The 23619-nt window shown below is 38.1% G+C and overlaps 1 protein-coding gene across 39 annotated transcripts in view; it reads left to right on the top strand.

The window, feature by feature from the left end:
- Window positions 1-23619, top strand: part of TENM2 (teneurin transmembrane protein 2) — a 1469731-nt gene that overhangs the window by 814576 nt on the left and 631536 nt on the right. The window contains exon 1 of one of the 39 annotated variants that reach the window (XM_080555532.1): window positions 20464-20531. The exons of the other annotated variants lie outside the window; for them this stretch is intronic. The gene's annotated coding sequence lies outside the window, so the exon portion shown is untranslated. Of the gene's footprint in view, window positions 1-20463; window positions 20532-23619 lie in introns of those variants that run through there. 39 annotated transcript variants of the gene reach the window in all.

Below are 23619 nucleotides of genomic sequence, written 5' to 3'. Positions count from 1 at the left end.
ATAGTTCAAGTTAAGGCTCAGCAGACAGTCTCACATGAAATCCTTGCTGCTCAGAATCTATTTTGAAGAAAGCACAACACCATATAGGCTGTTACTTTGTTCCTGTCTTGAGATAACTTGGTTTACCTTTTGGAAGGATATACGTGTATACATATTGTTTCCTTCAAAAAGTAAGCATGGGGAGTTAAATGTGTGATTTACTTGTTCCGTGAAGATCTAGGATAAAGTCTGAAACACATTTTTGTTAACAGGAGGTATTTAACTTAGAGAATTATTATTGAATTAAGTAATTCGTATTGTATCTGAACTTTTTCACTATTAAACATTTTAGGATCTATGTTTGTAAATTGGAAAGAAATGCAGGTTGTATTTTTTTATTTTATTTTTATTTTTAACATCCTAATCCTCATGCGATATTAAAAAGCTTCTATGACAGATCTGAAAAATTCTCTTCCATTCAGCATACTGGAGAAGGGGTTATGTATTATTTCCAAAATAATAATTAAAACAAAAAAACAAAAAAAAAAACAAAAAAACCAATGCAGTTCAAAGTACAGTAAAATGCATGATTTTACTACAAATGCATATTATTTAATATTTCATTTTTTAAAAAAGTAAAGCAGGTTAGAACTGCTGTGAAGAAAATCTGTATACCTCATTAGGCTGCATTTAACTGCTGTAACAAAACTAGGCAAATACATACATGATAGGGATTGCAGGTCTTAAATTTACTATTTCAGAGAAAAGAATGACACTTAAAGCTTTATTACTTTCTCATTTTCTAAAACATTTGTCTTACTAATTTGATTCTCTGTTATACTCTCACAGTATATATTTTTTGGGCAAAACCTATTCTAAGAGATTTCTCATATACCTTCAACGTAATGATTATTTTTGGCAATGACTGTTAAATCCTTGGTTATGTTGTGGGTAATACTGAAGTTATCTAGCATCTTGTTTGGAAAGGAGTAGCTGTTGTGTTAATAGCTCTATGTGATGCTCATGGAGCTTTCTGAGGTAAGATGTTAAAGAGGGAGTTAGTATATTGCCTAGCTGCTGCATGGAAGGTTACGAATTCATAGCTGATGCAAGGTTTGTTTAATTCTTGGGGCCAGGCAGAATGGCAGGAGTGCAGGTGAGAGCGTGGAGGTAATGGGACTGGGGGCTCTGAATGGTGGTCCTAATCTCTGGGATTTTTCTTCACTATGATGCAAAAGATTCCAGAGCTTTTGTCTGTTGAGATCTAGTTCATACTGCTTCCTAACAACCAAGGCATGTAGAAGCCCAACTGCATAGCACAATGTCCTTGTGTAGTACCTTCTGCTGGTGCGGCACGAGCCCCGCACCGGTGGTGCAGAACTGCTTTGTTTAGTTCTGCGCGACAGCACGATTCGCGTTAATTTGGTTTCTGCTGCCTTACTAATACATGCCTGTCATAAGGGAAACGGCTGTCATGCTGCAGCTGGGGATCTAGCCCTCTAATGGAACCGTGACATGAAGTACGAAGTGAATGGATTATGCTGAATCAGAAGTGTAGGAATTCTTAGCCTTGTTATCGGGCTCATCTGTTTTCTCCTCTCACTTGATGGCAGTAGTTCTGTCCATCATCATTTTATTGGTAGGGTATCCTATATGAGAAATTAAGAGCGGGTTCCTTATACCTGAGAAGAGATTTTTCATTTTGTAATCTGTGACAAGCTGACAGAACATGAGCAAATGCAATGGCCTTTCTGTTTCTGATATTTCTATCTGTCTGGACGTGGGTACCTTGTCTTTTGACAACAGTCAGTGCAGAGAGTACACACGATGGTTAGATATGCACTTAACGCATTTCACATCAGACATAGGAAGTATTCTGGATGAACGTGTTAAACCAAAGCGTGTTGTCACAGACCTTTCCTGAACAGTTTATCAACTTTCAGACTTGTTCTCAATCTACTGTCACTTCGAATTCTGGGCTTTTCCAAGGTCTGTGCTATGGTGAAGTGAGGTTTATTCTATTACTCTGACTGTCATATTTTTGGGGAGTGGGCTTTCAATTTATTGCATGTTCTTATAATTGAAATACTGATGCCCAGTTAGCTGCAGTCTCATATCCTTCCACAACTGAACGTGCAGGTTTCCAGATAGCTATGGTTTTCTCTCTCACAAAGGATTTGGTATATGTAGCAAATACCACGAGTGGACTTAGAACCCTAACTGCACCTGCAGTCATGTCTTTTGACAGGTCTGGAGAAAATTCGGTGTTTCTTTATCCTAGCAACTTGCAGGTACTATCTAACATTTGCATGGTAAGCACCTAATTTTGGAGGAGCTTGGTCATATAAGGTGGGTGGTTTAGGACCTTGGTTAAAGGTGTTTAAGTTGAGAAAGAAGTAGTTAGAAGGAATATGAATGCAGTGTGTGATTCAAACTGCAAGTACTATGGATTTCTTTCATTCTTTCACAGTTTACATAAAATATGTTCTCAAAGAGACTATCTCATAATGCTTTAAAAAAAAAGAATGCAATATTGGATTTTTTAAAGTCAGCTTTGATTTCTACACTGCTGAACAGAGATGAGCAGCCTTATGTGGACTCTTCAGAATGCATAGCAAGAGGTGTTCAAACACCTGGTGTTGCATCTAAATATATGGAAAACAGCAATGCCTTGACCCGAGGAAAATGGATTAAATCCAGTATTAAATAAAAAACTACAAGAAAATTGGACTTGCCTGTTTGTGTATGAACAGTAAAGGCTGGGTCTACTCATGTTTTTTAAGTGCTCGATTCTTTTCTGCTAAGTCATCACTCATGCATTCTTTGCCAAGTGTTAGCTGTGTATTAGCCTGTGGGCTAAAAGGAAGTAAGGCTGCATCTGAACCAGTTCTTGGTAGCTTGCAACCCTTCCATAGCTAGAAATTGTGAATACCATGCTAAAGTGTTTTCTATTATAGTCTGTGCTTTATAGACATCCATTAGAAGCTATTCATTTGAGGTATGCTGCTTCTGGTTTTATCGACCAAGTTCACAGTTAATTGGAGGATATCTTTGCTTATGTGACTCGAATTCACATAAGCCTTACTGTTTTCAAGTAACTTCATTATGTACCATAAAATTTTATTCTATTTGACTATTCAGTGGCAACATTTCACTCCTTAAACTTGTTAATAGTATGAGAAAACAAAGCAGGTGACAGCAGCACCCACCATTATATTCTGGGTTTCAGTCTTAGACACATGGGACTCCCCTCAGTCTTCTGCCCCTTAATTCTATGGATGAAATAATATGGTATAATGCAGGAGAGGCAATTCAACTTTAATTCAGTTAGCTTACAACTTGGGTAAACTTGGGTAAAATTGCACATCTTGACCAAAGCTTTCATATTTGACGTGGTAAGCTGTTTTTTAAAATCTCACACAATGTTTCTTGACATGCAGATGTCAACAGAACATTTGGCAGGCAGAAAAATGCTTATGCTCTCGCGGTATACAAGGAAACTTCACAGTTTAATTTTAGCAAAGTAAATGTAAAATGATTTTATCCACAAAACAGAAAACAAACAAGTACTCTGTTGACCAAAGAGGGCATATCTCAGTACAGACTCATGCATAATTTTGGAGAAACATATGAGAAAAAGTTTCTCTTGCAAATTTTCTTTCCAGTATTTATGAGATAAATGATTGAGAAGCTGATGTTTCAAGGTATAACCACACTCATCTTTGCTGTAGAAGATTTGAACGATTGCATCTCCATCTGGTCATTTGATGGAAACTTTTTGAAGCTTCAAAACGGTCGGTTTGATTCTACAACAGATCACAGCTTTGAAAGATCTTCCCCAGCATTATTGTGTTATCTGATTGAGTCTGCATTTGCTAGAAATTACAGCTGTGATTATATAACCAAGAGATACAGGCGGATAGATAAAGATGAAAATCCTTTGTATTATTTGGCTTTGATTTTTTTGTTTGTTTGTTTTTCCCCCAGATTCAAGTTGAATATAGAAACTGGAAAGAAATAGGTAGAACATAGGCTTGGGAAGTAACAGACAGGAAATTGAAGCTGGAAAATGATACAAATCAGGGTTATTGAGAAGTTGTGTGTTTATGTATACATACACATTTGTATATATACATGTGGAAAATCTTACAACGCAGATGTACTTGCTGTGAGCTCACTAACAGCAGTAAGAATAATTCTGCTGTAAAACAAGTTCTTTGTTAATTTTTAATTTTTATCTGAACTTTTTTTTTTAATTTGGATTAAGATGGTGGTGGTAAGTAGTTTTGTTCAAATAGAAGAATTCAGACTTCATTAGCAGAATGCAAAGCCATCTTCTTTGCTATCTTACTGTGTATGAAAATAGTTTTACACACAGCAACATTAATTACAATTATCTGTAGCATTCTAATTCATTGACTGTATTTATTCAGAACTCTATTAGTGTTAAACAATTAATGGTAAGTTGAACTTTAAAGTGGATAAGGACGTCATTCTAAGCTGTAATAGCTTAGCGGATGAGCATATTGTCCTAAATTGGCTTAGCTACATTGTTAAATGGTTGCTATATACACTGGGCGTAATTATATGATGACTGAATGCTATTAAATGTATCACTTAGTCTTTTAGGTACACATCAGAATATTTTAGCCAAAGTTTCAAAAAATGTCTGTTATGAAAAACTGTTGTTTCAAGCACCATTTCAAGTGTTTTCTGGATGAATTTTAGATCAATGTACAAAAATACACTGGTTAGAGGATTTGACTTACCTATTAAACCAGATTTAGGTAAGTGTGTTTACTTTTCAGGACATTACTTTTCACTTGTTCTGGTTGAAAAAATATTTTAGACTTCACTTAGTATCTTAATTCTCTTTCCGTACACATTCACTTGTAGTGGATTTGCATTCATAACATATTTTTCCATTTCATGTGCTCTATACGGAGAAGAGAAATTGCCGGACTGTTTAAAAATTCAAATAAATACTTGTTTTTTCTATGACTTACATTTGCATTCGTACTTTTTTTTTTTCCCATACTGCTAAATGCAGTAAGGACATGACCCAATGATCAAGTAATCTTTTTTCTAAAACAAAAATATTCTAGCAGGCACCCTTAGAACTAAGTGTATGTGGGAAGGATATTTTGTCCTTACTTTTGCATTAATGTATGTGGGAAGAATATTTTCTTCTTACTTTTTCAGTACAGCCAGGTACACACATGCACATAGCCACAGATATCTACATATCTCTCTGTATTTATAAATATGGGCTATTCCTTTCAAGCCGTAGTAGGGCAGCGTATGTTGCAGGAACAGTCCAAGGCAGAAATTGTGCGACTGAAAACAGCTGTTGTGTCCCAGTTCCCCTGCTTGCTCCCAGGAGAAATAATATGTTGCTTATCTCCAGACAGTAGTTGATTATTTTCTCCTACGCGTTCCTTGGCTGTTAGCACGCATGTGGAAGAGACGAGGCAGAATCACAGCACCACGTGTCTCTGCTTCTCGGAGAGAGGAAGCAGTGTCCTTTGTAGTCTGTTCTTCCCCGTCAGACAGCCAGCAGTGGCCTACACAGGAGAGTAACTAATTCATGCTCCTTGACCTTCTGCATGTAAAACAAGCAATATTATTATCCTCATTTGCACTTCTTTATTATTTACTATAGTGATAACATCAGAGGTCCACAGTCAGGTTTGAAGTGCTGTTGTCTTGGGTTCTGCACGTGTAGAATCCAGCAGCAGTTACCAGGAGGATGAGGTTTTGGTGCTGATGTGACAACACAGCGAGGGACTCGGGGGCTCTGGCATGATGCCTCAGGGCCGGACTGCTTCAGCCCTGCTCCCCGGCTGCAGAGTTCCTGCGCAGGCATGTTCAGCTGCTGGTTTCGTGGATTACCCTGTGATGTGGTAACCAGGAAGGTAAGAGGTGTTTTACCTCACTTTATGGACTGCAGCAGCTTTGAGAGAGGCTTATTTTGTGTTTAACCTGTTATCTTGAAGTCACCCCTAGCTCAGGTCAAAGGACAAAGTGCCAACTGAAAGTAGTCACAGCATCCAAACACAATACCACAAATGTTTCTGCAAATGGTGTAAATGAGGAAAAAGCTTCTTAATCAGTTCTTAATGAACTAATTTCAGGCAGGTCTCCCTCACCTTCCTGCTGTCAGCTGACCTGCAGGCTTTCCTGACAGTCTGTCCTTTTGCATGCCGTATGTCTCGAGATGCCTGTTACAGGGAGCAGCTTTGTGGTGAGATGTAGAATTTACTGGGAAGCCCTTGGTCTTAAAGGAGGGGGTATTTTCTTTATCTTGAGAAATAATTTATTTCTTTTACCAGAAAATAGTCCAGCTGTTCCTAAAAACTAATTGTTTTTGTCACCTTCTCTAAGATCGCTCTCTGTTAGACTGTGTTTTGTTCCCTGTCCTTACCCAGCTGTTGGTGACTCCTCCCCTCCCCTTTTGGTGATTCAGTGTTTGTTTCACAGCATTAACTCCTTTTTTTATTATTATTATTATTTTTTCCTGAACTTAATATTCTGTGTCCATTCATCCTTTAACAAGCATATTTGATACAAATGTCAAAAGTGGGTGAGTGTAGGTGGCTCATTACTGGCTCCAGATTGAGACTGAGCACCATGGTAATTACCATTTTGTGGATACCAGGGGCTTAGAACAATTGACCTCCATCATCTTGCTTTCAGCAATGCAGAAACACAGGGTTTCACAGGCAAGGCAGAAACACAAACTAATGCGTCTGAATTAATTACCATTATAAAATGCTACCTTTTCAAATTTTATTTTCAATCTGACCCTCCCTGGACTTGGAGCAGCTAGCCGGAGCTCTCTATCTGTGTGACTAATGATGTTGAATATCATCTTTGCCATTGTGGTTCAACTGATTATTATGAATCTGTTTGCCTGAACAGAGCCCCTAACTATGAGTACAGGTAAGCTCCATTTTCAGCGGTTGATCAAGACTACCTTCAACACGCAACCATTTTCTGTCAGGGTTTTATTGGTGGTTTTGTAGTATCTTGGTATCATTTATTTGATGTAGATCTTCTGTGGTCCTTGTAGAAATTCTTTTTCTTAAGCTCAGTTGGGCTGTGTTTTTATTTATTTATTTATTTATTATTTTTATTTGTGTTGGTTAATGTTTGTTTTTAATTGAGTTTGTTTTGCCACATCACAAGTACTTTGTGGTCCAAAATCAGCTGTGTTGATCCACAGTCAGTCTGGGTTTTCTATGGATTCTGTTTTAGAGGAAAAGGCAGGCTAGATGTGGCATCCTGACCCTGCACTCCTTTATTGCATAAGAGGAAGAACTAAGCATGTGCACTCGGAGGGAACAGATGTGGACAGTTAATTCTGTTGCCCTGACCAAGTGATTAAGAGAATTAAACCTGGCCCATTCCATTATGCTGAGTGTCCTTACACCCACTCCTGTTTAGAGGCAAAATGCTGCTTAAAGTGAAGAGTTATTGAAAAGGAGAGCACAAAACAAACATTATCAATCACAGATGTGACATCTAACCTCTGTGCCTAAACAAATGCCTTCATGAATATGAGATTCCATTGCTGTGACCAATTGAATTAGACTATTTAAAAAAAAGAATATTATGAGACACCCATTTGAGTTGTGCTTTGTGATTAGATTTCATGAAAATTGCATCTATTAAAAAGGACTAGGGTGGTAAATGCACACAGAAAAATTACGGACTGTTTTCTCTATAGTGCTGGGATATATTTTGTTACTGTTTTTAAAGAATATTGCTGTACACTTTTCTATCAGGCTTTGCCCTAGGGTGATGGTTTGGAATTTTTAATTTAACTTCGTCTGTCATGACAAATGTAGAGAACTAGACAGCTGGGAAATTGTAAAAGTAGGTTTAAAAGGGAATTATCGAGTCCCTCTACTCCAGTGGATTTAGCAAACCAAATTCTACGGGAACACTATCGATTCAGGTTGCAGAAGTAAGACCACAGTCTTATTTGTGAAATACAGCCATGCTAATCATTACTAATTTTTCATAATTAAAGGGCCATAATGTTCCAGAACTGCTTTCCTGTAATATTAATAGAATTAAAGATGGGCTGCAACCTTGAACTTGAAGCTTTACTATTATGTGGTAAATACAAAAGGAAAGGTTAACAAATGCTTGACGAGGTTTTCAGGACTTGGAATGGTATTAGTTAAAACGTAAATTCCAGTAACTGCATAATATATGTGGCAGTCTTACATATTGGGATACAAAAATCGACATCCTTAACCAAAACGAGATGAAAGGGATGAAGAGGGTGAAAGTGGATGGCACTAAGTTCAGAAGCGGTACTTTTATGAAGAATTCCACCTCTCCCATCAGAAAAGAGAGAGTGTAGTGGTGTTTCTACCCTACCACACCCTTGGACATAACTTGTACTGTCTGTAAAACAAGAGTTCAACTTTTATGGCAGCTTCAGGCAGGTAGGTGTTCAGGAAATGTGATGGTTCAAGAAGAACACAATGGCCTCTCCTACTTCAACTCCAAATCTGTAAGGATGCAAACCTACTGTTATGTCTTTACCCTCCACTTCAAAGCCTCCTGCCTGTAGGTGAGGGCAAGAAAGGATATATATAATATCCTCTCTGTTCCTTATACTCTGCTCCTCTGAAGGGGGAAGAAGGGAGGAAAAAAAAAAAAAAAGAGCCCAAACCTATGACTTTTGGAAGCAGTAGCAGCAGCATAAAAAGTAAGTTTCACAAACTCCTGCATGTGTCAGAAGAAGAGATAAGAAACTACTCCTTGCCAGTTGTTTCATGCTAATACTCATCAACAATATCCGGAGCTATGGGAGGAGTGCAGGAACTTCCCATGGGTTGAGGGAAGCGATGTTGCAGCCGATAACTCCTGGAGCTGTTAACCGAGTGCTGTCTTTTAAACTCAGTGGATACGTTTTATGTTTTACTGGGGTTTGCATTTTACCAAGGCTGATAGCTTAGACCACTGCTCACTAGGGAAGTATATTCAAGTGTATTTTTCAAGAGTTGATACGTTAGACTGTTTAATTTTATGGTCCTGTGACTGAATGTAATTCATATTTTTAAATTAATTTCAGGCAACCTACTTAGCATCCTGTATTGGTAGGAATTAATGCCAGTAACGATACTGTTTTCTTGTTCACAGTTATTTTGCAAGTATTTGCTTTTGTCACTGCTGTTGGTAAACAAAATGAAAGCCTTTTATTTCAATTGAAAACAAAATATGTTTGTTTTTTTCAAAATTAAAATACATCTGAGATTTTCGAAAAGGAACTGTATTTCAGCATTAGGAAACTTAGGAAAATAAAACTGCTTTTTTTTTTTCCTCTTTCCCCTTGCTTATGATATGCTGCAGAGATTTTAATACCAGCTATCTTTTTCCAAGGCCTTGAGCTATGTTGGTTCTTTTTTACTGTGGCATTGCCTACAGCCTCAGTCTTCTGGCCATTTTCACAGATTCACAGATTCACAGATTTCTCTAGGTTGGAAGAGACCTCAAGATCATCGAGTCCAACCTCCGACCTAACACTAAGTACTCCACTAAACCATATCCCTAAGCTCTACATCTAAACGTCTTTTAAAGACCTCCAGGGATGGTGACTCCACCACCTCCCTGGGCAGCCCATTCCAATGCTTAATAACCCTTTCGGTAAAGAAGTACTTCCTAACATCCAACCTAAAACTCCCCTGTCGCAACTTTAGCCCATTCCCCCTCGTCCTGTCACTAGGCACGTGGGAGAATAGACCAACCCCCACCTCGCTACAGCCTCCTTTAAGGTACCTGTAGAGAGCGATAAGGTCGCCCCTGAGCCTCCTCTTCTCCAGGCTGAACAAGCCCAGCTCCCTCAGCCGCTCCTCGTAAGACTTGTTCTCCAGACCCCACACAAGCTTGGTCGCCCTTCTCTGGACTCGCTCGAGCACGTCCATGTCCTTCCTGTAGCGAGGGGCCCAAAACTGAACACAGTACTCAAGGTGCAGCCTCACCAGAGCCGAGTACAGGGGCACAATCACTTCCCTAGACCTGCTGGCCACACTGCTTCTTATACAGGCCAGGATGCTGTTGGCCTTCTTGGCGACCTGAGCACACTGCTGGCTCATATTCAGCCGACTATCAACCAATACTCCCAGGTCCTTCTCGGCCAGGCAGCTTTCCAGCCACTCATCTCCCAGCCTGTAGTGCTGCTTGGGGTTGTTGCACCCCAGCTGCAGGACCCGGCACTTGGCCTTGTTGAACTTCATGCAGTTGGCCTCAGCCCATCGGTCCAGCCTATCCAGATCAGTTGACCTCAGCCCATCGCTCCAGCCTATCCAGATCAATTTTGTAGACTTCTTCTTATCATCGTGTTAAAGGGAGCTTTTTTTTGTCCTTTTGAGCTTTTGAACGTACAAAGTTTTTGTGACTCTTTGAATCAAAACCATTTCTAAACAAAATTTTAACTTTAAAAATACTTATCAGGTGCAATTGTATTTAACATATTTGGTTTCCAGCTGACATCAGGGCTCAACAGTTTTGATTCTGGCTGTCCTTTATTTCTGCAAGTTCTGCAGCAGCACAAATGTTCTCATGTGACCTTTCAGCCTACTGTTTGCAGAAAAACTAGTAGGGAAAGATTGGATTAAATAGTGATGAATGGAAATGCAAGTTTTTTTTTTTTTTTCTCCCTGTTCTTCCTAAATAGAAGATTTATAGTCCTTTTTTCGTTTGCTGTACTTACGGCTGGAACAAACTGAAGAACCCCTCAACTTTCTTCCTCTAGGCCAAGAGTGGGCTGTGACTGCCCCTGGTTTGTGAGAGTGAAGAGGTCTAAAAGCTCTCTGTCCTTGGTTTGTTACTACTTCTAAGTCACCTGAGTGTGCTGCAGCCGGTAGGCCCCGAGGCTGTGTTAATGAAAATACCTGCGATGGAGCACAAATGCTGTCTGTTCTGCCACTTGTGAGGACTGGCGAGTAGGCGTAAGAATTGCACAAGGAATTGATGAGAATTGGAAAAAATTGAAGTGGGGTTAAGAAGTAGAAGGCTTTTCTTAAAGCTGTGAAATAACATAGAGATATGTTCCTTTCTCCCTGTGCTGACTTAATATTCTTGGATATTTTCTAAATGAAACCAAGTCAAATGACTCAGTAAGCCCGACAGTGGCTGAAGGGAGACGTGCCTTCTAATTTCTGTGTTCTTGGGGAAGGTAGGAGTGTTAGTAAAACTGTATTTAATGGTTAGCATAGGAAGATGGAAGCGTTAGGAGGACTTTTTTGTGTGAATGTATGGACTTCTGATAACACGAGTTGTCATGGAAAAGGTTAAACGTTCCTAGTATAAATCCTAGTGGGTTTTATTTCATTAGTGTTTTTTTTTTCCTTACAGTTCTATATTGAATTACAAGTGTCCAGATGACTTTAAACAAGGATGGTCATTCCTAATGTTAGTTGCTGTCTTTTGCCATAGGATTGTTGGCGTGTTCTATTAATCTTTCCATCATTGTACTTCTGGCAGTGTGCTATTTGATTTGTATCCTGCCGTATGTTGGAAAGAATGGTGGAAGGAAAGACAAAATGCAAAGATATTAATAGAAGAACAAGTGAAAGAAGAATTTTTGGATCAAATGCTGCAGTAGCAAGCAGCATTTTCTTTTTATGTCATCCTGAGTCAAATACAAGATAGAAATACCTGGGATACTTCTTGTCTAATAAACTAAACCATGAAACCAGTGTGGATCTATTCATCCACTGCAAAGAATCCTCTCTGCTGGTTATTGTTATTATACTGGGAAAAGGAAGGAGAAAGAAAAGAGAAAATGCTTCATTTTTTCACTGCTGTCATCACTCTTCCTAATGAGGACAAAAAAGGTTACCTCTACTAGGAGCATGATGCTTTCATGTACTCTGAAACCCACCTGCTCACTTCTTAATGAGAATGTAAGGTTTGGAGATACTGTGATCGTGTTAGGTTATTTCTGAAATACATTACACAAAAAATAAATGTCAGCTGCCTATTGGGTAACCACGACTTCTTAAATTCAGACATCTCCTGATGACATCTCCTGATATGTTCTTTAAATAAATTTTGAAATCCTTTATTCTGACTGTTTTAGACTTTGCCAAGTGTCAAATATACCAGCTGTATCTATGTCTTGGAGGCTTATAGGTTGCATTTGACATAAACATACTGCAGCAGATGCACTTATAATATGCAATATATATGTATGTATATGTAAATATCCAGATCAGTACTGTGGTTTGAATTTACAGAAGATCTGACAAAGCTTATGAGCTTTCAGAGACTGTTAGTGAGAGGAGGTGATTTTTTGTAAGGCATTTTTGACATATCTGACCTGTAAATTTCACCTATTGTTCTGCTTCTGAGTTTGTGCTTGCACTGTGGAGTTGAAGTGTCATCACCACCCTGTGCCTTACAGCTGGGTTGTAAAGAAGAGCCTGAACTTATTCAAGTGAAAAAGAGATGGTTTTATTTTGAAAGAGGGTTGTTTTCTTTTTGTTTTGTTTTGTTTGGAAATTATAGCCTAATGCATACCATATTTAATATACCACAAAAGATACAGCTTGTTTTTTCCTGTATCTATTTGTAACTCTGATTATTGTTAAGTATTTAAAACAGGAGTATATCTTTGAACTTCAGTGGTTACAACCTACTTGAAGCTGGTACAAACTACGTGTTACCACCTCATTCATAGTCACTTGAACAAAACAACTGATAGAAAACATCGGCTTTGAAGCTTGTCAGTGATCATAAACTTAACCAGCTTTCTTAAGTCCCGTTTGATATATTTAAGCACAGAATGTTTTGCTCCAGTCTCTCCATTATTATTACCACTGTTCAAAACTGCACAGAGGGAGAAACAGATCCTATATGATCAGCTGCCAAATCATTTCAACACTTTTGAGGGGAAAAAAGCAACTCTTTGACTTCCACATGCAATTTTACTAATGGTAAATTTGTGCAGAGACCAAGTGGTGTCTTTATGTGTCTAGGTCTTTTTGATTGGGTAGTTCAGGCTTGTTTTTAATCTTGATGTTTTGTTTCATGTAATTGACTCTTTATATTCTAACCTTGTGGCTTTCAGTAAAATATGAATTAATGTTTGCTTTCTTAGTAACAGGTAGATCTGGTTATCCATAGGTGGTGTGGGATCTTTTTGTTTGTTTGCTTGCTTGGTTTCTTTTGGTCACTTGAACTGTGCATGTGTAGAAATCAGCTTGTCTGGTAGGCACAGGTTTACAGTAGTAATCAATTGCTTCCTCTAACACTATACAGTTAGACTTGATGGGAGAATTGATTAAGTTGATTTGTGCTGAATAGCTGTCCATTGTCAAAAATTCATTATAGTCATTGGCCTGCTAATAAAAGTAGCTCATAGAACAAAGTAATTTTGAGTTAGAGGAACAGATGTAGGCTCATTAGTGTCAAGGAGTTCACCATCAGGAGTTCAAACTGAATGATGGTTAGCCAATGGAAATAGGAGAATTATGACTCAAAATCCTTAAATTTCTTAACCCTTGCAAATGCAAGTCTTTTGAGTGCCAAATTGACTTGCTAATGTACAGCACAGTTGGGACATATTGGAGTCTAAAAGCTACACAAAGAGTGACAGGAGGGGTTAACCGATCCTTAAAGTGAGCAGATTAATGCTCAATGAGGGAGGCGACAAGGGGTTACATGTGTGTGTGGTTGTTTTGTTTGTTTGTTTTTTCTTCCTTTTATTAGGATTTGGGAGGGGAATTCATGCTTTTTGTCCCTTTAATTCTCCAAAGGTCGTTAGGCAGCAGCCATATGTTTCACTGTAACTCTGAAAGTGGAGTATGTCTTTGTACTTACTGGTTGTTTTCATATTTTATTTCAAGGTAGGAAAAAAGGGGGTAGAAGGAAGAAGGAATTACATGACAAGAGTTGAGTTTTACAGGGTTGGAAATCTGTCCTCATTACTGTTGCTGTTGTTTAACAGCCCTTTAGCCTGACTCCCAATTCCTGACCTAATGTTTCTAGTACAAGAGCTCTTCCATCACTGTGGTCCTTTGAGTCTTTTCTTAGCTGCCCAGTGCTTAGAGAGAAGCATGTCCTCAGTGCTGGAGCTCCCACTGGCTTACTGCTCCATGGTACAACACCTTTGCCCTGACCTTAGGAAAATTAGTAAACAATGGCAATGCTTTCGGCGTTTGTTTTAGAGGGTATTAGCTTCCTACGATAAGATAGTTGTACTGCTGGACTGTTGGTCTATGTAGATGAAGTTAAAAGAACAAGGTATAATGCCCATGAGTAGATTTTTTTTTCTCAGTCATTTAATTCTGTTTAAACCAGGACATCACTTTTGAATCACTGAATGAAGAAACAAATGAAGATTTTTAATATTATTACATTATATTCCCTCAGGTCATAATAGAAAGATTAGTGTTACATAAAGGCTTTCATCATAAAATTTCATATTCTGATGAAAAAGATTGTGTTAATGACATGAAACTACTGGAAGATACTGCTACACAATTAAATGTTACAGAAATTCAACATTTTATCCTTCAACTTGTTTTCCTTACTATTGCATATTGTTAGTCCACTTTCACATAAATATTTCTTGTATCTGGTGGATAAGCTCAAATAAGATGTTGTTAATTGGACAAAAATGATTGAATTTCTATAATGTAAGCATAACTCTATCTTCTTATCTGCCTTTTAACTGTGATTTAGCTGAGTGTGAAGCATAGTCAGTTCCATTAATCAGCATCAAATCAAGTCTGTTGCTTTATATTAAAATTCAAGTGCAAAAATAAATAAAATTTAAGCTTGCCAAACTCCACACGTGAATTTTGTTTCTTTTGTAAGAGCTGATAATGTCACTGACACCTGTAGCATCACTGGTAGAATTGAAACGGTATTTCTTGTGGTGATTTAAGTGACAGTGATAATCTCTCTTTCTAGAGAGATGGAATGCTCTAAGCGTCGGTTTCTGCATAAAAATAAAGAGAATGTTTCTAATATATTGTTTGAAAATACACAGGTCTTGCTTTAATTTTGTCTATAAGGATTTAGAATAGAACTGTTTTTGATGATGTATATGGATGAGTTCTTATATGCTTGTTTTTGTATGAACTAGTTAAATATTTTCAAACTTTACAACTATTTCCTCTTTTAAAATTGAATTGAGTGGTAATGCCAAAGCTCTGGTGTCATGCGGCTTAATGTATTCAGCTACCAGTCCTTAATGATCACAAGGATGTGCTGTTTATCTCATGATTTTAGGAGCTGATATTTATGTTTACTTAGATTTGGATGTTGTGTACTGCATGAAGAAAACATAGTGGAATGAATTTCTTTTGCGTCATGTAGCACTTCTTTTCGTGTTGGATGTTGGGAAGGAAAGCCACTTTTTGGTTATTCACCGATGAGCGAGAGTGCTGCATAGTCCAGCTTCATTCAGCCCAGTTCATGAGATTCTTATTAAGTGAGAGAAATTGTGTGCAAGTCTCAGTCTTGCTTTCCTGTTAGAGGAGTTGCATTGCACTGTTTGTGGTATATTTCATTTCATTAAAATTGCTGGGGGATCCATCATGAAACAACAGACGTGGAGGTTCTCTGTGAAAGGAAGGGAGTAGTCTAACTCTACTTCGGCATTGGTGATATATCCAAGTGGTCAGAAGTCCTCCATGTGCGTGGTAATGGACAAAAGTCTAAATTGGGCTTGAAGAACTCAAAGAAGAAACCAAGTGTCTGCCCAGAGCTAGGAAACAGGAGAAACTAAGTTCAAGGTTATATGTCACATGCTTGCAGTCTAACTTCTTCACGCCTTATTGCTGTGTCCTTTTTTAAATACACTGAATGGCTTCTCAGATGTTGTCATCAACTCATCAGGGCTGTCCTTAATGTAGGAAAACGCTGCAAAGTTTTTGCTCATGAGAATAACATGACCAGATGCTGGGACCCTGCTTGTTCCACTGTTGGTGATATGTTTGAGACTTGTTATGGTGAAATGTCCTAAAGAGAGAACCTCAGAGAGCTAAAATGAGCTCTGATAAATAGGTTGAACTGACAGTTTCTCGAGCATAATTACAAATTAGTTAGTGTTGTAAGAAAGATGATTAAAACTTCTGTCAGAAAAAAGAACTGGAGTTTTCTTCGGATAGTAAAATGAAAAGGATATGTGCCGTAGAGTAGTAGAGATAAATGGCATCCCATGAAGAAAGACCAAGTTATTTTGGGATATTTAGGCTATAAACCAACGATAGAGACTGACATAGTGATAAAGCCTTTTTGTACTTTCTTAAAATGGAAATTATTAGAAATGCCATTATTAGAAAATTACAAAATGAACCAATAAGTACATAGTAAAATGCATTTGCTAAAAATGCTGTAGACTGTTAAGTAGATAAATGTTCAGGATAGTTGTAGATAGTTGAGACAAAGATTCTTTCTTAGCACAGAGATGTGACAAATGACTTTATGGTTTCCTCCTCTCCACTGACCTGATACATTTACAGTTTCTCTCTCTGAATGTCTGGGCCAATATTATTTTTTATTTGTTATTTTATTTTCTGGCAGAGAATATACAATGCTTTATCCATGCTTGTGTCCCTATGTGGTCATCTACATGTCTTTTCTGCAAGTGCTCAGTGTTTCATTTCTGGGCAGACATCTTTATTGATTTATTATATAAAACAGAACGCTTACTATAAGATGATGTTTTTGTGAAAATTGTCTGTCCTTCAGTCTACTTTATCAACACAGTGCAAATTAATTTTACATTTCAAAAAAAGGCCATTTGTTTGCTCAGAATAAACCTGTCAAGAGCATAGCTGCTGAAAAGAATTCTTGAAAAAAATGAATCAGGTCTTGATGTTCTCCACCTAGCTAGAGAAAGCATCTGTCCGTTTTATGTCACCAGCCTCCATGTCTTTCTCTCCTGCCCCTGCTGTAAGACTAACAGGATGGAAGTTGTGTATAACAGATGGACCACAGTTTCTAATTTTTCCAATTTTACCTTTTCAGGTAGGCAGCTAAATGCGTGGGGAAATGTTAAATAGGGGGAATTATGGGGACACTGGAGAAATTCCTGTAATAAGACTTTTTGATGCAAGGAAGTAGAAACCCATCACCTGCCAGGCATAACAGCATGAAGCTCCTTGAGGGTTAGTTCCCACTATTTCTTTGAGGAGGAGGCTTTTTCTGTGTTCGGAAGCAGCTAATACTTGATGTAGATAATGTGAAGTTAGTACTAGTGCCTCAAAATTACAGACACTGAGGTTATTTCCGGCATTCCTGGTCCCAGGGACATGTCCATTGCAAATACCTAGCCATCCACTGTAGAAGAAAAAGGACACATTTGAAGATGAGTTTGTGCTGGAAGTCATTTGTGATCTGTATTATTCTACGTGGTGGACTTGTGTAAGAGAATAGGCAAATCTTTATTTTTCTCAGTTTCTTCCTTTTGGCAGTCTCAGTAATACTTCTCTGCATGATTTTATGCTCTTCAATTGTACTGTGCTACTGTCTGTTTCATTAATAAAGAAATTAATATTATCCTGGGTACAAAGAGAGCTGTAGTCTTTTATATGGGTCATAAATCCTGTTGCAGTTTCTAGAATTCAAACCAAGTTGACAGATCAAAGCACTTAAATTCTGTCAAGGTGCTTCTCACCTCCTTCACTTTATGACTTTTTTTTTTCAAAGGCTCTTGTCAAGCATCATATTAGACTATGTGGATATTCTTTCACTAAAATATTGGCAGTGATTTGCATTAGTCCATGTTTGCATATTTGTAAACACATAATTTAAATGTATTTGTATTTAAATTTTGGTGATAATTTGTTCTCTTTTAATCTTTGTACTAATTAAACTGAGAAGTTTGTATTTTTATAGCTTTGAAAATTTTTCAGTCTTCAAGTAAAAGCAATTTTTAAACAAAATGTAATGTTTACAATATCTAAAAAAAGCATAAAGAAATTGGTTATGCATCTTATTTATGAATGTAAAGGTTCAATTGTGCACAGTTGTTCGTTTGCCTAATTTCTACATATTGAGTTTTTCTTTAAATTTTGTTGACAAGTCACCTGTACTAAAACAAATATAAAGTTCAGGTGTTAATTGTATGTGATTTACTTATTTTTTTGCTCTTATTATTTCAGTAAAATATTTGAGTACTAAATTCTAGTGTTGAATGAATAAATGAATAATGACCATGCTGCAGAAACGCTTCAAGCCTATAAATGGTGTTAGCTCAAGTTAGTTTTTGGATTTCTGTATTTTCCACTTTTTTTCCTTTCAGTCAAGAGGTTATTAAGATGACATTTTAATAAAAGTATTACTGCTAATTATTTTTTCAAGTAATATTTTTGAGACAAGCATGGCAAAGTTAATTCTTACACATTTTCCACGTAAATGCTAAATACAGAGAAGTAGTGGGACAAGCTTTCCAGTTTTACAAAACCGTTTTATCCAGAGCTCAGGCATTGTGCGTTGCAGAGCTGAGGTGTGGCAGTATGGATTGCCACTGCTTGCAGCCTAGTAAGACTTTCAGGAATTCTCCTGGCATGAGTAAGCTGGGCTTTACAAATGCCAAATACTGCCTGGTGGCTCCCGGACCAGCGGCCCTTGCCTCATATGAGGGTGTAGGATTCCCAGCCGTGTTGTGTGACAAGGCTTTCACAGCGGGAAGGCGGCCTCAGCCTTGTGCCTCCGTCCTCATGTGGCTCCCGGGCACTGAGGTGCTGGGCAGTTGAGCGCCACCCAGGCTCTGGCCCTCAGACAGAACTTCTGGGAGGGATCCCTGTAACAAATACAGGATACACATGCAGTTATGTTTAAGGAAGAAAAATAGGTTTAGTAATGATAGTTAAACAAATGGAGCTATAACTCATTCCGTGTGTTTTTATCTCACAGTTCGTATATTTTACATGGTAACATACTGCAGGTCACACTTAGCTGAATGTATTTTTCAGTGAGCTGGTTTGACAAGTAAAGAGACTTGCAATCTAACAGGCTCAGCAGATACATGCTGTTACACTGAGAATATGATAGAAATAAAACTCTTTGGGATTTGTAGGGTTTCTCCAGTCTGTGTTCCTTGTTTCCCCTCCCTCTCTCCTTCTCCATTCTGACTTCTGTGAAAGCTCCCCTGAATGCTTGCGGCCTCTTTCTATTAGCCTCATCTCCTAAGGCCTAGCTTCAGCATGTGAAAGACAGGAAATACTTTATTGCTGCTTTATTTTACACCTTACTCAGCTTTTAATGTAGGTTTCAAACAAACCCTTTTTTGCTCAAGCTGCATTTTAACAGTGTATACAACTTTATATAAATAAAAACCTAGTTGCCTTAGCCCAGGGCAGTAAGCCCTGAAAATTTAAGTTCCCATTTTCTGTTTCAGCTTGCTTTCTTTGATCAACATAAATAATACCATATTGTGTTCGGCAGCATCGCAGATTCACTGGCATTGTTCAGTTTCCTGGGTAGGGATAAACACACTGGAAATGCGAACTACTGGAAATCAAGTTGGTATGAACTAGCAGAAAGCATTTAATGTCAGTTTTCACGTGTTCATCTGTGTAACCTTGTGGATGGCTATTGTACAAAAGTAGTATAGCTGTAGTAGATGTTTCTAAACATTTTCTTAACTACCGTTTTTCTTAGATAAGCCATTTTTTCTTAGTTATGTCATAACTTTAAGGGAAGGATAGACCTTGATGATAACAACTTTCTTTGTGTGCACTTTTTAAACTGTTAGCTTAATATACTGCAAGCAGTGGGTTTTGTGCCTCAGCGCTGGTGTTTTACCATCTGCTGTAAGCTGTGGTGACTGTTTTCTGGGACTACTCGTGAAAGCAGCATTTGGGAGGGTTGGTGTGTCCGTGTTCCCGCGTCGCTCCGTGCTGCTGCTGCCCTTTTGTAAAACTGAAGTTGTAATTTGTCAGTCTAACAACACTCCCAAAAATAATATACTAATTGATTATTAACATCATAATGCCAAATACGCATGGAGCTTAATTCTCACCACTGAAACAAAACGTGTCTCTAGGGTAGTTTTTAAGAGAGAAGTATATTTGCACTGTTTTTTCTCCATTCAGATATCTTTCTAGATTAGTTTAGCTAGTGCTTTCAGACCAAAGACTGGGACTTTCATTATTACTTCTACAGTTAGTGCAAAGTATTTGTGTCATAATGAACATTTTTTACTTCTTGAATTTAAATGGTGATTTCTAGTTAAAATTAAAAAGGATGATGTGGTCTCCAAATGAAATGTAAAATGTCACTGGCAGTTAATAGCAAAACTCCAAGTTAATACAAATTTTCAGTTTTTCATTTTTTTCAAAAACAACAAACCCAAACCACATTTATTCAATTAAGGTTAGATTCAAGACTGATCCTCCCTTCATGATTCAGACACTGACTTGCTACACCCCAGCCCTCATCACCCCCTCCCAAAGCACCACCCAGGAAAGCGTTTTCCTTACAGACCTACTCAAGCAATATTCACCACTTGGCATGCCTCTGACAGCCCAGCAAGGGGGTTGGTTTCTGAGCTGTTGCTGGATGTTCGGGTAGCTGTGGGTATCAAGAATACTGTTCATTGTTTGCTGTTGCCGAGTTGATTTTTTCCTGGTTGCTTATTCTTCACTTTTGCATTACGGGCAGCAACTAATGGAGGGTGTTTTCCCAGTACAAGGCATTTCACTTCAGGGCAGGTGGTTAGCTGGAGGAGTAAGATGCTTGACTTCTTACTGTGTAGCTCTGGCTTTAGTATAAACAGTTAGGATCTCAAGTTCCTCATATCTGGGTCCTTGTCTGCTTCTCCAGAAGCCAAGGTGTTATTTATTACAAAATTTCCAGCTGTTGGCAGCTGAGTACAGTCCCCTCTCCTATTCGTCCTCTTCATTCAAAGTTCTTTGATCAAGAGCATGAAGTTCAGAGCTCACTGCAAGCTCTTTCTTTCCCCTTTACTGAGGGAGCTGGATGTCTTCTGGGAGGGAGCATGGAGCTCGGTCAAGTTTGTGAGACCTGGGGTGAAATACTTTCTGGCTCTTAAATGACTGAGATACCTGTCTTTTATTCTTAGTGTGATTTTGTATTTGCACAAATATACTGAAGTTTGCAGAAAAGGAAGTAAATGTAGATTAATTAATAATTTGGCACTTTATGTTAATAGTAGAAGATTATTGGCATCTATTAATCAGGTAGAAAAGAAGTAAGTATGATAAATGGGCATAAAACGATTGATAGATGTGTTTATATGAAAGCTGTGGTAATGTGCTTTTTTTTTTTTTTTCCCCAGAATTAAGTGTTTTTCCTGGTGAGTTGAGATAAACAACCACTTTTTTGTGTGTTTGTAGATTAAGTATCATACTACTACTGTGTTTACACAACGTGCCAAGTTCTGCTCTGACAGTTTATCATACACTTCTGTGGTGCTGAATATTTTTCCTCTAACCTTCAGTATTGTAACATGGGTTATGGTGTTACATTTTCCATTATAAGTGATTGTGTAGAGATTTCAGATAGTTAATACTGAAAAAGCATCTTCTCAAAAGTAGGTTTAATTCACACGTATTTTATATGTTATTGTCAAATTAATACCTATGCATTAATGACATCAAAAATAATTTTTGTATTTGGATGTTTTATGTTCCTAGAGTTTCACTGTGTATCGTTCTCTGCATTAACCTTGTTGAAAGCAGTGAAATTGTGCTTAATAGTCTTCTTACTGCAGTGCATTATGTTAGGTAATTCATGTTTGTTTATTTTAGAGGAGTTGAACTACCAACTGTAGGTTGCTTTTCAGGCTGAAGTTGCTTGAGTACCTATGTGTATGGCAGTGTACCAGTGAACAGTCCTCAGCCTTGTAATTTTAGAATTCGTTGTCTTAATAGGATCAAATGGGTAATTACATACAGCTCAGTCTGCTGCCTTCACTCACGTTGAGCTGTAGTCTAGTCTAGGATTGATTATAGGGGAGGAAGGTGCAACACAGCATTAGGAGGGATAGCATGTTTGGGGCTCATTGTTTAAGAATTCAGCAGCACTGGGTAATGAAAAGTTGCTTGTAACTGTTAGAATCAATCAAATTAGTCAAATATTGATAGCTTCACAGTAGTTTTAGTTTTCGTACTTATTAATGTTTTCAAAGAGAGCTCTGTTGTGCTGTTTTCGTAAACATGAGTACTAACTGCAGGATCACTTCTGGCAGTGTTTTCTTACACTTAGCATGTCTAGTAGCCACAGGCAGCAGGGTTAAGTGGGCTCACGTGGTTATGTTATGCATGTTATCTGTAGGATCATGCCTGGTGCGCCTCACCATTAAGCGCACAAAGTTGGAATCCACACAAAGGTCTTTTAATTTATTAACTATAAAACTGCAGAGTCAGGCGCTTGGCGGTCTCTCGCAAAACAAGCACACCTCTGGCTTTAATCACCATGATTAAGCAAACTTGTGAATCTCTCTCTCTGACTACTTTTGATTGGCTGTTTTAGCTCGCCAAACTTTTCTCTACTGAATTGTGCATTACAGGGGACAATCATGGGGGTCTGGAATTGTCCTTTAGCTGATTTTCTCCTTGTTTTTTAGCTTTCATTCTTCATCTCCCTTGCTTCTGCTAGCTCAAGGCTACCAATCTGCCTGATTTCGTCAAGGTTTCCTTGTTTTCTTCAGCTTAAGCTACAGTTAGGTAGGTGGAACGTACTTGGGCCATGTTGCTGTAGCTTTGGCACATGCTTAACCATTTGGGTGGTCAGTATGCGTAGGTAACATCTATGTCCTTTCTTTAAATTAACATGTTCCTTCTCTATATCAGTTTTTGACTTTAGCCTAATTGGATGTGTTCGCTTTGGTGGTTCTCTTCATTGGCAATGTAGTGCCAGTATAGGCTGAAATACAGTGAGTAGAAATGAGTGCATGGAAAAAGACATGAAAGGGCAGTACCTGGATGCTGTTCAGCATCTGAAGCTCAGAAAAGCGAGGAGCATTCAGATTCTTGCAGAATTTATTGCTGACTTATCAGTCTCTCTTCTGAAGACAAACCGAAGATGTTCAAGTCTTACAGTTGCCTCTCTACGGAGTTCATAAAGTTCGTTCAGAAAGGAAGGGAGAACCACTTTTGTCTACAGAGGCCATCATTTTGAAATATTTCTTTTCTACATCTTAAAATCCTGACTTGTCTAAAAAAGTTGTGTCCTTAACTGTGTTTATGCATCAGCACTTGCAGCATTAACTGTTCTAGCGTGTCTGTTCCAGTTCAGGAGACAGAAGTGGAGAGACTTGGAGAAACTACAGGTTGAATATCCAGACATCAGTCCTGGGAAGGATGCTGTGAATCTTTCAGAATACTGATTTCCACAGAAAAAAAAAAAACAATAGGGATGTAATTTTCAGTATGTGTAGCTTTACAGGAAATAAATCTTGTTGAGCAAGCTTATATTCAGTATTTAAAGAAGTTCAAAGGTTTGATTGATAAAGGTGGTGATGTAGCTGTAACATCTCTTTTAGGAAGACAGTCCTTAGCATTGCATGACATTCCAGTTTGAAAAATAGCACTAGCTTGTATCAGTGAAGCACAAATTAAAAGAACCGGACAGTTGACAAACCTAAAAAATAAGTCATAATAAGAGATAGCAGCTCCATAGGGCTCAGCGCTGTGCTTG

Source organism: Anser brachyrhynchus, assembly GCF_964034855.1.
Source record: "Anser brachyrhynchus genome assembly, chromosome: 14".
Classification (NCBI taxonomy): Eukaryota; Metazoa; Chordata; class Aves; order Anseriformes; family Anatidae; genus Anser; species Anser brachyrhynchus.
The sequence above is the reverse complement of the archived record's forward strand: the minus strand, read 5'-3'. Positions and strand labels throughout refer to the sequence as shown.